Consider the following 14,777-nt stretch of genomic DNA (forward strand, 5'->3'; position numbering starts at 1 on the left):
CGTCATTGTAGCACAACGAAGCAACGAAGCAAGGAGACCCAACTCCAGTGGCATGACACTGTCATGCATTCCGCATGGCGGCATTTGTGGGACGCCAGGAAGCGCCATTAGCGGTTCCGTTACGTTAGCGGCCGTTCGGATTCAACGTTCTAGTTGTTATCCAAGATGGCCGCCGCGTCTATTAATGCAGGTTCGATCCTTTCTTCCCCGCGTTGCACCTTCTATGCTCCGCGAAGGTAACGCTTCTGTGTTCGTTCTTTCTCCGTTATCACTTTCCTTCTGCTATTGCTTCTCCCCCGTGTCTCTTGCTCCAGACACCGCTAGCGTCCCTTCCATTCAGCCCGGTATCCTGCTTCGGATATCTTGTGTTTCTCCTTCTGTGTTTCCCTGCTACTTACCCGTCTCTTCCTGCTGTTCTGTCTGGGATATCTCCTCTCTGGGCAGACTTACCTCTCAGTCCTCGTTGGAATCTCTTGTGGATCTGCTCCGTTAACAGCCCTAGAATCTCCTGCATGCCAAGTATCTATTCATCCGGACTCTACTAACCGCATACGCCTCCAACCGGCCTGCACACCGTGGAACCAACTAGCAGGGTTTTTTCTGCCATTCGGCTTTTTCCCTGCTCCGGAACCGGCTCCCGGGGGGCCCCCCTGTCTGGTTATAGCATATACCGACAGCGTGGCATCCCAGGGAGCTCGTCCCTTTTTGCACGATAAAAAGACCAGGAAGAAAATAAACACAGAGAGGCAAGAGAAACTGAAGAAGAAGTACCAAGACGATCAATCAGCTCTCTCAGGTGAGGTGAAGGGGAAGGGAGTTACATCAGATCGTGACAGAGTGCAACGCCAAAGAAAGACAATGGCTTCGTTAGAACAGTACCAGGAATTGGTAGCTGCTATTCAAGGTCTCACTGTAGAAGTTCAATCCCTTCGCGCTGAAAACCAAACCTTGAAGCAACAGGTTACTGCTCGAGATGAATCCAGAGGAGATTTACCCCCGCTTCCTTTCCCATTTGGGAAATACGATGGAAACCCCAAAACTCTAACAAAGTTTCTAGACGCCTGTCAACTGTACTTCACCTTTCGTCCTCGGGCTTATGAGACAGCCAAAGCCAAGGTGGGGTTCCTTGTCTCTAATTTAGATGGGAATGCCCTTGCTTGGGCAACACCGCTAATCCTTCAGTCGGACCCCTCTACTCATGTGTACGACCAGTTTATCCAACGATTTAAAACACGTTTTGAAAGACCCGAAGTTTTATACACCACATATGAGGCCATTGTAGACATCAGACAAGGATCCCATGATGTCCAGACTTATGTTTCGACATTCATACGTCTAGCAACTGAGGCAGGGTGGCCGGACTCTGCACAACAAACATTGTTTCGCCGAGGCCTACATGAAGACATCAAAGATGAGTTGGCCCGCGTAGCCAGACCACAGTCTTTTGAGGAACTTGTCTCTCTGGCCTTACAGATTGAATTCAGATTAGGGGAGAGGAAACAAGAACGAAGGAGACCAAGACTCCCTCTCCCGCCATTGTCTTCACCTACGGCTGGTAATCATTCTGCGTCCCAGTTAGGGGAAGAACCTATGCAAATTGGCACAGCCAGAGGTCCCCTAACAGCTGAAGAAAGGAAGCGAAGAAGAGATCTGGGATTGTGTATGTATTGTGGCTCCAATAAACATCTATTGCGCAACTGTCCAGATGTTCCTTCTCGCCGTCAGGGAAATGGTCTTCCCCGAACCTGAACAGGGTCAGGTCGGGGGAAGTTTGTAAGGATCCCTGTAACAGCTCTTTGCCTCTCTCCTCTCAAGAAGATCAGCGGCTGATGGTCTTTCAGATTAAGTTGTCCTGTGGTTCTTCAACAGTCTGGGATGTTATTGCTATGTTAGACTGTGGGGCAGCGGGAAATTTCATTGATGCGTCATGGGCGAGGAGGATGAAGATACCCATTCACTCTAAGGACAGGCCCATCCCGGTTGAAGGGGTGGATGGCACACCTTTGTCTTCCGGACCCATAACGCAAGAGACTCTTCCAATACAGGTGCAATTGTTCCAACATAAGGAAGAGATTGTGTTTGACCTTATAAAGGCAGCCCATTTTCCGGTGATTCTGGGGATTCCATGGCTGCGTCGCCACAACCCTCTCGTAGACTGGTCAGCAAATACCATACAATTCCAGTCCTCCTATTGTCAAGAGTACTGCCTTCATCAGACTTCTTTAACCAGGCTATCCAACAGCAGGTGTTCGTTACTGGCAGCCTCTTTACATCGGGTACCAGAGCATTACCAAGACTTTCTCGAGGTTTTTTTGGATAAGCAGCCACACTCCCTTCCTCCACACAGGAACGAAGATTGTGCCATTGACACCCTTCCCAATGCTTCCATTCCATTTGGAAGGATGTACCCTCTGTCGCTTCCCGAGCGCAAGGCCCTTAAGGAATACCTCGATAGTAACCTGCAAAACGGTCTCATTCAGGAATTTAAGTCACCCGCGGGGGCTTCATTGTTTTTCATACCCAAGAAAGACTCCTGTGAACTCCGTCCCTGCATTGAAAACCGGGGTCTCAATCAACTCACCATAAAGGACCGTTATCCGATGCCTCTGATCAAAGAGATATTGGAGGCAGTTCAAGGTGCTTCGATTTTCAGTAAACTGGATTTAAGAGGGGCGTACCATCTGCTCCGCATTAGGCAAGGGGATGAGTGGAAGACAGCCTTTAGGACACCCCTGGGTCATTTTGAGTATCGGGTCATGCCCTTCGGTCTTGTGAATGCTCCAGCGGTGTTCCAACGCTTTATGGACAAACTTCTAGCAGACCTCCTGTTTTCTTCTGTAGTGGTTTATCTAGATGACATTTTGATTTATTCTTCTTCTCCTACTGAACACCGTAAACATGTTCGCGAGGTCTTGGACCGCCTAATGAAGAATCAACTCTATGTTAAACCAGAAAAATGCATTTTTGATTCCCCTTCTGTATCTTATCTGGGTTTCATTCTCTCACAAGAAGGTATCCGTATGGATCCAAGGAAGATACAAGCTATAATTCAGTGGCCTGTACCCAGGAACGTCAAGGAGACCCAACGTTTTCTAGGACTCGCGAATTTCTACAGACAATTTATTTCTGGTTTCTCCAATCTGGTCCTTCCTATCACCTTTTTGCTCAAGAAAGGGATACAATTCAACTGGACACCAGAAGCAGACATAGCCTTTCAAACTTTTAAGAAGGCATTTACTTCCGCACCCATTCTAATCCAGCCTGATCAAGCATTGCCCTTCATCGTACAAACAGACGCCTCAGGAGGTGCTATTGGGGCTGCTCTTCTCCAAAAGAGCTTAGATGGTCTGGAACATCCAGTGGCCTATTACTCTAAGACTCTCTCTACCAGCGAAAGAAATTACTCCGTGATTGAAAGAGAACTATTAGCCATCAAGCATGCCTGTGAGGAATGGCGACACCTCCTTCAAGGGGCCCGACATCGGTTTACCGTCCGTACAGACCATAGCAATCTTCGAGTTCTTCAGCAGATGGAGTGTCGTAACGCCCGTCATGCTCGATGGGCTTATTATTTTTCACAGTTCGACTTTGAGGTCACCTATCTTCCTGGTAAAGAAAACATCCTGGCCGACGCTTTATCCCGTGGCTATCAAGAAGATGCTGAAAAGAACCTAGTCCATGACTTAATATTAGCAGGCAAGAATTTTAAGACCATAGCTAATGCTTTCCTAAGGGATGTACAACTCAGACAACAAGGGAAACTCATGAAGGAATCCGTAGATCCTCGGTTAGAAGACAGAGAAGGCTATCTATTCAAGGGGCGAGCCTTGTATCTACCCGATAGTAAATATCAAAGAATGGCCCTCTCCTGGTGTCATGATGCACCGTTAGCCGGCCACAAGGGCATTCGCGCTACCCAGGATCTAATCTCGAGACTGTTCTGGTGGCCGTCTTGGAGCCAAGATGTCCAGTCATATGTCGAATCCTGTCCCGTCTGCGCTTCTAACAAATACTCCACTTCTAAACCTCTTGGTTTACTTCAGCAGGAACCAGCGCCCAAGCAACCCTGGACTCATGTCTCTACGGATTTTATTGTTGATCTACCCCGATCAGAAGGCAATACTGCCATTATGGTAACTATAGATTCCTTAAGTAAGTTGGCTCACTTTATTCCACTAAGAGCAGTACCTACAGCCCCTGAAATGGCCAGAGTGTTCCTCAAGGAAATTGTACGGTTACATGGCCTTCCCGACACTATCGTTTCAGATCGTGGACCACAGTTCACCTCTTTGTTTTGGGGATCCCTTTGCAAGCAACTGGGTGTTCAGCGGGCTCTTTCATCTGGGTTTCATCCCCAAAGCAATGGGCAGACCGAGAGACTAAATCATACCTTAGAACAATACCTCCGTTGTTTTTGCAGCAAGAAGCAAGAAGACTGGTGTACCTTCCTCCCCATGGCCGAATTCGCCTATAATAACACCAGACATTCCGCCATCCAAATGTCTCCTTTTTTTTGCACTTATGGCTACCACCCTACCCATCTTCCTTTTGCCCAGAGGAGACCGTCTAAACTGCCTGCCATCGAACACCTCTTGCAGGAGCTCAAGAATTCTCATAGAACAGCCAGGGAGACTCTGGATGCCAGTCGCCTATCGTACAAGACTTGGGCCGACAAGAAGAGGAAGGCTCCTCCCGCCTGGGTCGAGGGCAGCAAGGTTTGGTTGGCTACTAGGTACCTACCACGATGGACACATACAGGGAAGTTTGCGCCGAGATATATCGGTCCTTTCCAGATCATTAAGAAGATCAATCCGGTAGCCTTTAAGCTCAAACTACCCACCTATTTGAAGCATGTTCATCCTGTGTTCCATGCCTCACTTCTGAAGCCTTATCTACCTGATCCTTATAAGAGAAGATCTAACAGAACAACCAGAACTGTTCCGGTAGAGCCTGCAGAATATGAAGTCTCTCATCTAGTGGATTCACGCTACCATCATGGTGTACTACAGTACCTGGTTCATTGGAAGGGGTATCCAGTGGCAGAACGATCTTGGGAGCCTGTGCGACACATACACGCACCTTTATTAATCAGGAGATTTCATATGTTACATCCCGGCAAACCGGGTGGCCCCCCGGTGTGGAGGAGGCATACTGTCATGCATTCCGCATGGCGGCGTTTGTGGGACGCCTGGAAGCGCCATTAGCGGTTCCGTTACGTTAGCGGCCGTTCGGATTCAACGTTCTAGTTGTTATCCAAGATGGCCGCCGTGTCTATTAATGCAGGTTCGATCCTTTCTTCCCCGCGTTGCACCTTCTATGCTCCGCGAAGGTAACGCTTCTGTGTTCGTTCTTTCTCCGTTATCACTTTCCTTCTGCTATTGCTTCTCCCCCGTGTCTCTTGCTCCAGACACCGCTAGCGTCCCTTCCATTCAGCCCGGTATCCTGCTTCGGATATCTTGTGTTTCTCCTTCTGTGTTTCCCTGCTACTTACCCGTCTCTTCCTGCTGTTCTGTCTGGGATATCTCCTCTCTGGGCAGACTTACCTCTCAGTCCTCGTTGGAATCTCTTGTGGATCTGCTCCGTTAACAGCCCTAGAATCTCCTGCATGCCAAGTATCTATTCATCCGGACTCTACTAACCGCATACGCCTCCAACCGGCCTGCACACCGTGGAACCAACTAGCAGGGTTTTTTCTGCCATTCGGCTTTTTCCCTGCTCCGGAACCGGCTCCCGGGGGGCCCCCCTGTCTGGTTATAGCATATACCGACAGCGTGGCATCCCAGGGAGCTCGTCCCTTTTTGCACGATAAAAAGACCAGGAAGAAAATAAACACAGAGAGGCAAGAGAAACCGAAGAAGAAGTACCAAGACGATCAATCAGCTCTCTCAGGTGAGGTGAAGGGGAAGGGAGTTACATCAGATCGTGACAGACACAGCCTTCTATCTCACGGCCCAAAAGTGCTGGGATAATGACATTCTGTAGAAGGGTGCTTTGTTGGATAAGCTGGGAGTCGCCAATGTTTTAGGTCGAAACTGAAAACGGTGACGCTCCTGCACAGCAACCTAAGTTCGAACTGCACAGCCCACTGGATGGACACTTCTGAACAGACTCATTTGCAGGGTTACCAGGAGACGTAGATAGTGATTGGTTTCACCAATCTAAGGGTTCGGAGTACCTTCACAGGTCTTCTGAGAACAGGTGCAGAGCAGGGCTTCACTGGAACAACAATGGTATTCGGGCGCCAGACTACTTCAAGTGCACTGTACGATTGTCCTTTGTTCTGCTAGGTACCTCAGGATAATTGGTTCCTTCTTCAGATCTGCTGGAATGAATGCAGGATCCCACCTCTTATCCACAGTCAGGTGAGTTCTCGCACCCAGCCCACCAATGGCAAAATCTGCTCCATGCATGCACACCAGAAGTGGCCCAATTAGGTACCACTGTGGTCCTCATGCTCGCATGCACACCTGACACCTGGCACCAGTAGTGTGGATTGGGACCAGACAGTCCCAGCCCACTTCCTGGGTGTCTACAGACATGACTTTCACTGGCCCGTGAAAGAATCAGCTCTCACAAACAACTGCATGCCCAAAAGAGGAAATCCCAGACCTGGAAGGGCAAGGAGAAGGCAAAGGGTCAGAATGGCCAAAGGAACAGACAAAAGACCTTGTGGCACGGCCATGTTATACACTGCCCACAATCGGCTGCCAGAAGCAGTAAACTCAGTGAGGCTCAGTAAAAAGTTATACAAATACAGGAAAAAGCTACAGCTTTCACCAGTCTGTTCCGAGGCACATTGTACATTCACCAAAAATTCCTTAGAGGGTGTCTAAGGCCACAAAACACAAAGGCCTCATTGCGCAGTACTGCAATGATAAAATGTTACCAACAAGTGGCAACAAAGTCAAAAGGCTAAGAGAAACAACGTAGCTCAATACTGACAGCCTGAAGGATGTGTCAATTTCTTCATAACAATGAGCTAAAGCCCAGTGGAGTTCAGCTGAAGGCTGTGTTCCACTATAAAAAGTCAGGTCAGCATACTAAAAAAAATGCAAAAGTTTTGGGGGTCCATGGACTATGGAGGAAAAGTTGCTTCAAGAGAAATCTTTTCTAACACAAACCAATTGCATGACTGGAGATTTAACACACATCTGAATGTGCAGACAGAATTCTCTCCGCAACTGACGATTATGAATGCTCGCACCACTGACCTAGAAAGAAGACCCATAATACATCTGCAGAATAGGCTCTGGCTAGTCGACTTAGTGTGGTGCAGCTTAATAGAGTACAGCTGGAGATGCACATAGTTTCTGGACAATACAGATAGAGATTCAAGTAATTGGGTTCAAAGAAAAGCATCAGTAGGGATAGGTTTATTGGCTAGTATGTTATCATCTAGCATACCGCTCTACTACCCATACCTGTATATGTGAAGACCAGGGCCACGCATATCACCAGCAGCCCCTGGAGTCATCTGGCAGCAGATTGGCCCAGAAGACTGTGCATCTGTGCTCAAGGCTGCAGAATGCCTGAGTCTGCCCATGTGATCAGGACTTTACATCTGCATTCAGGGGGCATCCAACCCTTTAACGGCTGACAGAAGGGTTCTCAGACAAGCAGAAGAGTTATGATATGATATGATATGAAATCTATAACACGGCTGAACACATGTATTTCTTGGACAAGGTCCTGTTAGTCTGCTTGCCTGGGTCTCCCTCCTCAGCCATGCACATGGTGACTACTGTTAACCCTTCCCAGGAACGCTGCTGCTCTCTAACATGGTTATCATTATTTTGTCTGCCAGTCCTAACTGCTAGTTGCTTTGCATGCGTAGTTTGGTCCGAAGTGGACCTGTATCTTGTATTTTGATTGCCTGTGGCCCTACATTTTGCATATTTATTTCCAATAGACATGCAGATTGTTGTCTAGTCGTTTGTGGCTCTATAGCTTGCATTGTGTTCACTGGTGGTCCTGTATTTTGCATAATGATCTCTAATGGATCTGTAACCTGTATTCTGGTCACTAACGGTCTAGCATATTGGTCACTAGTATCCCTGTATGTTGCTTTTGATTCTAGCGATCCTGTATATTGCTTTGTATCTTGTATTTTAGTTGCTAGTGACACTGAATCAGACATCTTGGACACATATGACCCTACTAGTATGCCTCTGCCCACCACGCCATACCATCACTATGAACCTCCTCGTTATCATTTGCCTACTTCCCGCTCTCGCTGTATACTTTTCCAAGAGACTCGAGGCCCATCCTCCTAGAACTGCTCTTTACCTCTCCCTTCTCCATCCTACTTGTTCTTTCCAAAACTAACAAAAGGCACTTTGCTCATCATTCATGCCCCAAAATCCTCCGCCCTGGCCTCCACTCTGAAACTCTGTTCTGACCTCCTTTCTCTTCTAACACATTCTATAAGCCTAGTTGTATGGCACAACCACTAACTTTGCAGGAAAATGCATTCCTCTGTAATCAATTTGACTCCCAAAATCTATAGATAATATAATAAGGGGTGTCACTGATTCCCCCATTATACCTCCAAAACTGGTGCCTCAGCTGACACAGGGGAACCTATTCAAAGGTGGTTGTGAAGAAAGAGACCGCTTCCACATTGGGAAGTGGTAGAGAAGATCTAGTCCAATAAATTCAGTCTGTGCCTCGGTAGCACTTGTGTGGTTCCCAGTGGTGGACCGCTTTTTCCTTTGGGCCCCTCCTCCATCTGCCAGTTCATCACTTCTGCCCCCACTTGGCCTAGTAGTGAGCAAGTTCAGTGAAAGAAAAATAAAAGGCATGCCAGTGAAAGTGATCAGATCAGCCTAACCATGTAGGCTCTACTGTTGAACACAGAGACAGTTACTTGGGCAAACAAGGTCTCCAGTCCTGGACATGACACATGTTCCTCATTTGCCACCAGGACCGTCTACAGCCCTGGAGAGAAGACAGAACGCCAGGAAAGTCAAGACGTGTCTACGCGTGCAGGCATCATGAAACTGTTCCACCATGCTCCTGTGTCCTGTTGGTGACCTGGTATACAGCTGTTGGAGTTTATTGATGTGTTGCGCAACCAAACTGATTGTAAATTGTATCGCTTTTTACCTAGATTTGCAGAATAATTGTGCTGTAAAATGCACAATTTGACCCCACTATTTGAAACATGTTCTTGAGGAGTAAACGCACCGAATCCCCTCACATTTGTTTTTGACTCCCTCGCTACACTTTGGCACTTAGATTAAATATTTGTGAATCTTACATTAAAAAACAATCACCATCCGTCACTGACTTTGGATCATTGACAATAGAGTTAGTCCATTAGGGTTCCCTGCCCTGTGGCAACAAAGGGACTTTAAGTGGGGTGCACTGGGAAGGCCATTTGGGGACACAGATCAACATGCCTCTGGGTAGGTCTGCTGGTGATTGGTAGCCTGCGAGCCACCACAAGGTGTGTGGTCAGCACTGGGTCTCTGCTTTGGCACAGATCGGCGTGGTGGCTCAAAAAACATGCCGACCCACATGATGGACATGAGTCATCATTATCTTCAGAGAGGCTTGTTGTGAATGGGTATGGACAGTGGTCACATCCGGATGCCATTTCGAGGGGCACAGTGGCCACAGGGCAATTTGGGACTCTTGTGAAATCCATATCCTGTGCCCACTTCATGGGGCAAGTGAGCCACTAACTGCTGCCACAAGTCATGGGCAGTGGCCACCTCAGTGAGGAAGTGGGCCTCTGGCATGGCCACAAGCCATAGCCAGTCATTACTATGGGTTGCTGCTGGGAATCGGGGGCATGGCCACAGACCCTGCTTTTGCAAAATGGGCACTGGTTGTAGCCAAATGCCTTGTGCAAGGGGCGTATCCGGTGGCTTGGGAGTTCTTGTGGTAGGGCTATAGGCCTTGCACTAGTCAAAGTATGCCCTAAAAGAGGGAATGGCCATAAGCAATGACCAGTGAGGATAAGTTGGTATTGGTGGGGGCTTGGTGTAGGGCCAATGGATCTACCCTAAGTGCCACTGGACATAGTGGCAGGCCATGCATAGCTGGAAGCTCAGGAGGCTCACTGCCTTGCCAAAAGCTCTGCCCTGTCCAAAGTAGTCACTCAGCATGACCGCAGGCAATGATTGATGCGACCACTGGGTGGCATGGGGAACCATGCGGCAGGGTCTTCTGCTTGATGTGCCATGTTTGGTGCGCAATGTAGATCCAATACTCTTTAAAATAAAAATAAAACATGTAATCTCAGTGGAAAAGCATTTGTCAAGAGACATTATGGTTGTTGCACAAAATCTTAATTGTCGGCCTACCAAATACCCTTAAGTCTTTTGATAATCAATGCACTGCCTTCCAGATGGACAATTGCCTAAATCCCAACTCAACCTCTGTAAAGACTCTTGGAGTTTACCTTGACACCTCACTCGCTATGTCTAGATATGTAAGCGCCATTGCCTCTTCAGCAGCCTACGCCACCTATCTCCTCAACGCAGACAGACCCTTACTAACCAAAAATAACTGCTTTACGATTGCCCATGCCATCCATGGCTCCAACATCGACTACTGCAATGTCTTATTCACAAGTACCTCCTCTGGAAATATCCAGAAACTACAAGTCATCCAAAACAATGCCTTAAGAGCAGCCCTCCATATCCTGAAAAGAGAATACATCTCTAAAGGTAGAAGAGAAGCACACTGGCTCCCCATACAGGAGTGTATCACCTTTAAAGCACTCTCCATTACCCACAAGTGGCTCTGCAACACAGCGCCCCTTACCTCATCCAATGAATCACTAAAGCTCAATCCTCAAAACCTACCAGGACCCCATACACTGATTGCCTAGTCGTTCCCAAAGTTAAGAGATCCACCTTCCCATACCCTGCTGTGAAACTCTGGAACAACCCCCCCCCCCACACCTTGAGGGCTGAGAAATTCTGCTGGTTCTTTCGCAAACAAACTCTAAAAACTCAGCTCTTCTCCTAACCCACAACCCCACCTGCCCACCACACCTACTTATCGAACACTGATCTCTATTACCATCACACAGTACCATTAGCCTGTATGATACTGCTTCTCAATTATGTAACTGTGCTACAGTTGTAACTGCACCTATGCCGCAGCTGTTTTTTACGTGACTAAAAATCACAATCGTAAGACAAAGTATGTTTTCTTGACTTGTACCTGCAACAGCGGCCCAATGCCTCCGGGTTGTATGTGTGCTATGCAAGTGAAATAAATAAATAAATACAGAGTGAAAGCATGCTCTTCCAAACTGAAAACTACCTATACACATTGCTGTGTCTTCTACACACTCCTTTCTTATTTGATTACTGTAAACTGTGCACATGCATATGGCATAGGAATTGATTCCAATTATTGTATCTTGGCAGTGCTTACATCCACTTGGCATGTAAATGCTGTACATTATATACCCCACTTGAAGTGCTGGCACAATGAAGGGAGCACTGGTCAAATGGAATTATGCAGGGCTATCAACTTGATAGTTAAGTGCATTGCCTTGGTTGTGCACAGGCTGTGTACTGACATTTAAGTGAGGTGGGGGAGCATGTAATTCCCTTCCCTCTTTCTACTTGGTAATCAAGCACGCTTGAAAAGGAGACCATGAAGGCCTCGCGGTAGGAACTGCCTTCTATCAGACTATTGTTAAGTTTGCCACTTCCCCCACACCCACTTAAAATGCAAATGACACCCATGACAAGGCCGCACTACCCCTCCAAGTGGCTGTGTTTGTGGCAGGCCAAGAAGAAGTTGCACTTACTGAATAGCACTCCCACACAGTAGCTCATGTTCTTTACAACAATAAAATGTAGTGGCTGTGGGAGTTTTTGCTACCCAGCTAAGTGTTCTGACATCTGATCCACCGATGTGCCACCTACCAGGCGTGCCAAAGTGTATATGGCCCTACATTATCGCACAGCATAACTGTCTACTCATCATCACTGGAAACACTCCCACCCCATTGTCTGACGACCATATCATCACCTTTAGCATCCTTACCACCAGCCCCTCCACTCCCTCACTGCACCCCCTGCCTCCCTGCCTCTCAAGAAGCTCCTGTCAGCTCACTAAGGAAAGTCTACTGCCCTTCCTCCAAGGCCCAGCCTTCAGACCACCTTTCTCCACAGACCCAGAAACACTTGCAACAGCCTATAATGTTGCCATCAAAGCAGCTATTAACTCCATTGCCCCACTTAAATCCCGGAAATCCAAACCCACCACCCACTCCAACTCCTGGTTCACCCCGGACCTCCTCACACTCTGCAACGAAACAAATACTGCACTTACACAGTGGCAAATGTCCCACTCTGACAAAGATAAGTTGATCTTTAAAGCCCGCTCTACCAAATACAAAAAGGCAATCACCCTAGCAAAGGCCAAATCTTTTGAATCCAGAATCTCGGAAGCCCAATCTAGCTCAAACGAAATCTTCGCCATCTTCAGGGAGCTAGAGACCCCCACTCCCGCCCCCCAGAATTTCACCAAAGACAAAGCCTGGTGCGATGAAATACAAACGGCCATGCAAACCAAATTGAGCATTCTCCAAAACAAAATACTAGTCACTAAACAAGCCCTGCCTAATAAGCACATCCCTGTCCCACCACCAGCCTCGAACCCCCCACCCACCTTTTTCCTTCAAATCCATACAGGAAAAAGACATCATAAACATAATGAGGAATATCAAACCCTCTAACTGTAAAGGTGATGCACGCCCAGCCACCATCATCAACGACTGTATTGAAGCGTTAGCTCCCTTCCTGACAGTCTTTGTCAATGCCTCCTTTGCCACAGGGAAAGTCCCCGCCTCCCTCAAGGAAGCCTGGGTCCGCCCTATCTTAAAAAAAACAACTCTCAACCCCACATCCCCTAACAACTATAGACCCTTCACCACTGTCCCATTCCTCCTCAAAATACTGGACAAAGCTGCCTACCTGCAGGTTCAGCACTTCATTGAAGAGAACAAACTCCTGGGACTCCGTCAATCTGGTTTCTGCCCTAGACACGGGACTGAAACCGCCCTACTTGACCTGAAAAACCAGATGGACGATGCCAGAGACATGGGCAAACCTACACTTCTCTTACTTCTTGACCCATCCACGGCCTTCGATCTTGTAGATCACGATGTCCTATGCCACCACCTCTCCTCCGCTGCCAAGTTCTCCCCTGACGCCACTGCATGGATCACCTCCTTCCTACTAGACAGAACCATGCAAGTATTCTCTGACCTATCCTCCGCCTTACCCACCTTCATACTCTGTGGTGTGCCCCAAGGCTCTTGCCTCTCCCCCACCCTTTTCAACATCTTCACAACATCTTCACACGACCCTGACAATACCCAGATCCTCCTCACCCTCACTGGTAACTACAACACTGACTCCTTGACCCTTAACAACCTCCACAACACCATCCAAGCCTGGATGGAAGACAATGGACTATGCCTCAACTCTGACGAGACCAAACTCTTCCTGATAGGTTTCCCCAACACGCTGAAAAATCTAGACTCCCAATTCAGTCACTTCATCATCAACACCATCAAAATACCTGTCTCAGACTCAGTCAAAACTCTTGGAGTCTATTTGGATTCCAACCTATCCATGGACAGACAAGTCAACGCAATAGCCTCCTCAGCTGCATATCACGCTAAACTAATCAACGCAGTCAGGCCCTTTCTCTCCAAAGAGAACTGCAAAAACATAGCCAGAGCCATCACTGGCTCCAGGCTAGACTACTGCAATGTACTCTTTCTAGGAACTTCCAAAAATAACCTGGAGAGGCTGCAAGTCATACAGAATAGTGCTCTCCGTGCAGCCCAAGGCATTGCTAAAAGAGTACACATCTCAGAGGCCAGAAAACTAGCCCACTGGCTCCCAATAAAGGAAAGAACAATCTTCAAAGCCCTGACACTGACCCACAAGTGCATTCAAAAGGATCCACCCCGTCAGGCCAACCAGATCACCCTATACCAACATGCTCTATGTGCCACTAGTAAAAACAGCCAGAGCGGGTGGTGCCAGCTTCCCATATCTTGCACCCACACACTGGAATGTCCTACCTCCCTCAATCCGAGGTGAGGCCTCCCTCATCGCTTTCCGTAAAGCTATGAAAACCATCCTCTTCACATAAGGTCCCTCGTATCAGCATGAATCCTATACATATGACCCATTGCATAAACTGTAATGTATTGACCAACTGCATAAACTGTAAGTATAGAATTATGTCTGTAGTATTTATAATGTACCAACAACTGCTACCATTCCTGTACCTCTGTAACTAAGCTCTTACAAGTAACAGCGCCTCAATGCCCCTGGGCTGTCTGCGTGCTATATAAATATAAATAAATAAATAAAATACATTATTTGTATAAATAGGCCGAGTAAAGAATATTGATATTAGAAGAAGAATATTTAAGATAATAGATCATTTAACAACAGAAGAATGATATTTAATGGATTGAAAGGAACTGAGTCTATACAGACCTCATTACGGGTTTGGCGTTGAATCAACCAACTTACTGACACACCCATTTACTGTTACCGCCACTCGGCCCTGTGGTGTCATCCCAGGATTACGAGTGGTGGTCGGACATTGTAAATCTTCATTTTTGAAGACCATTTTTAGTGGATTTACAGCGCAGTTAATCTCCCCATATTTGAAAGGAAAGTGAAGCATTCGCCTCCAGCATTTCACTGGAGGGGAATCCTCTGCTTTACCTCTAATCATGGAATAAGGCGGTGCAGTAAAAGTACGCGGTAATTCTGTTA

The sequence above is a fragment of the Ambystoma mexicanum genome, chromosome 1q (genome assembly GCF_040938575.1).
Source record: "Ambystoma mexicanum isolate Mex_15411 chromosome 1q, UKY_AmexF1_1, whole genome shotgun sequence".
NCBI lineage: Eukaryota > Metazoa > Chordata > Amphibia > Caudata > Ambystomatidae > Ambystoma > Ambystoma mexicanum.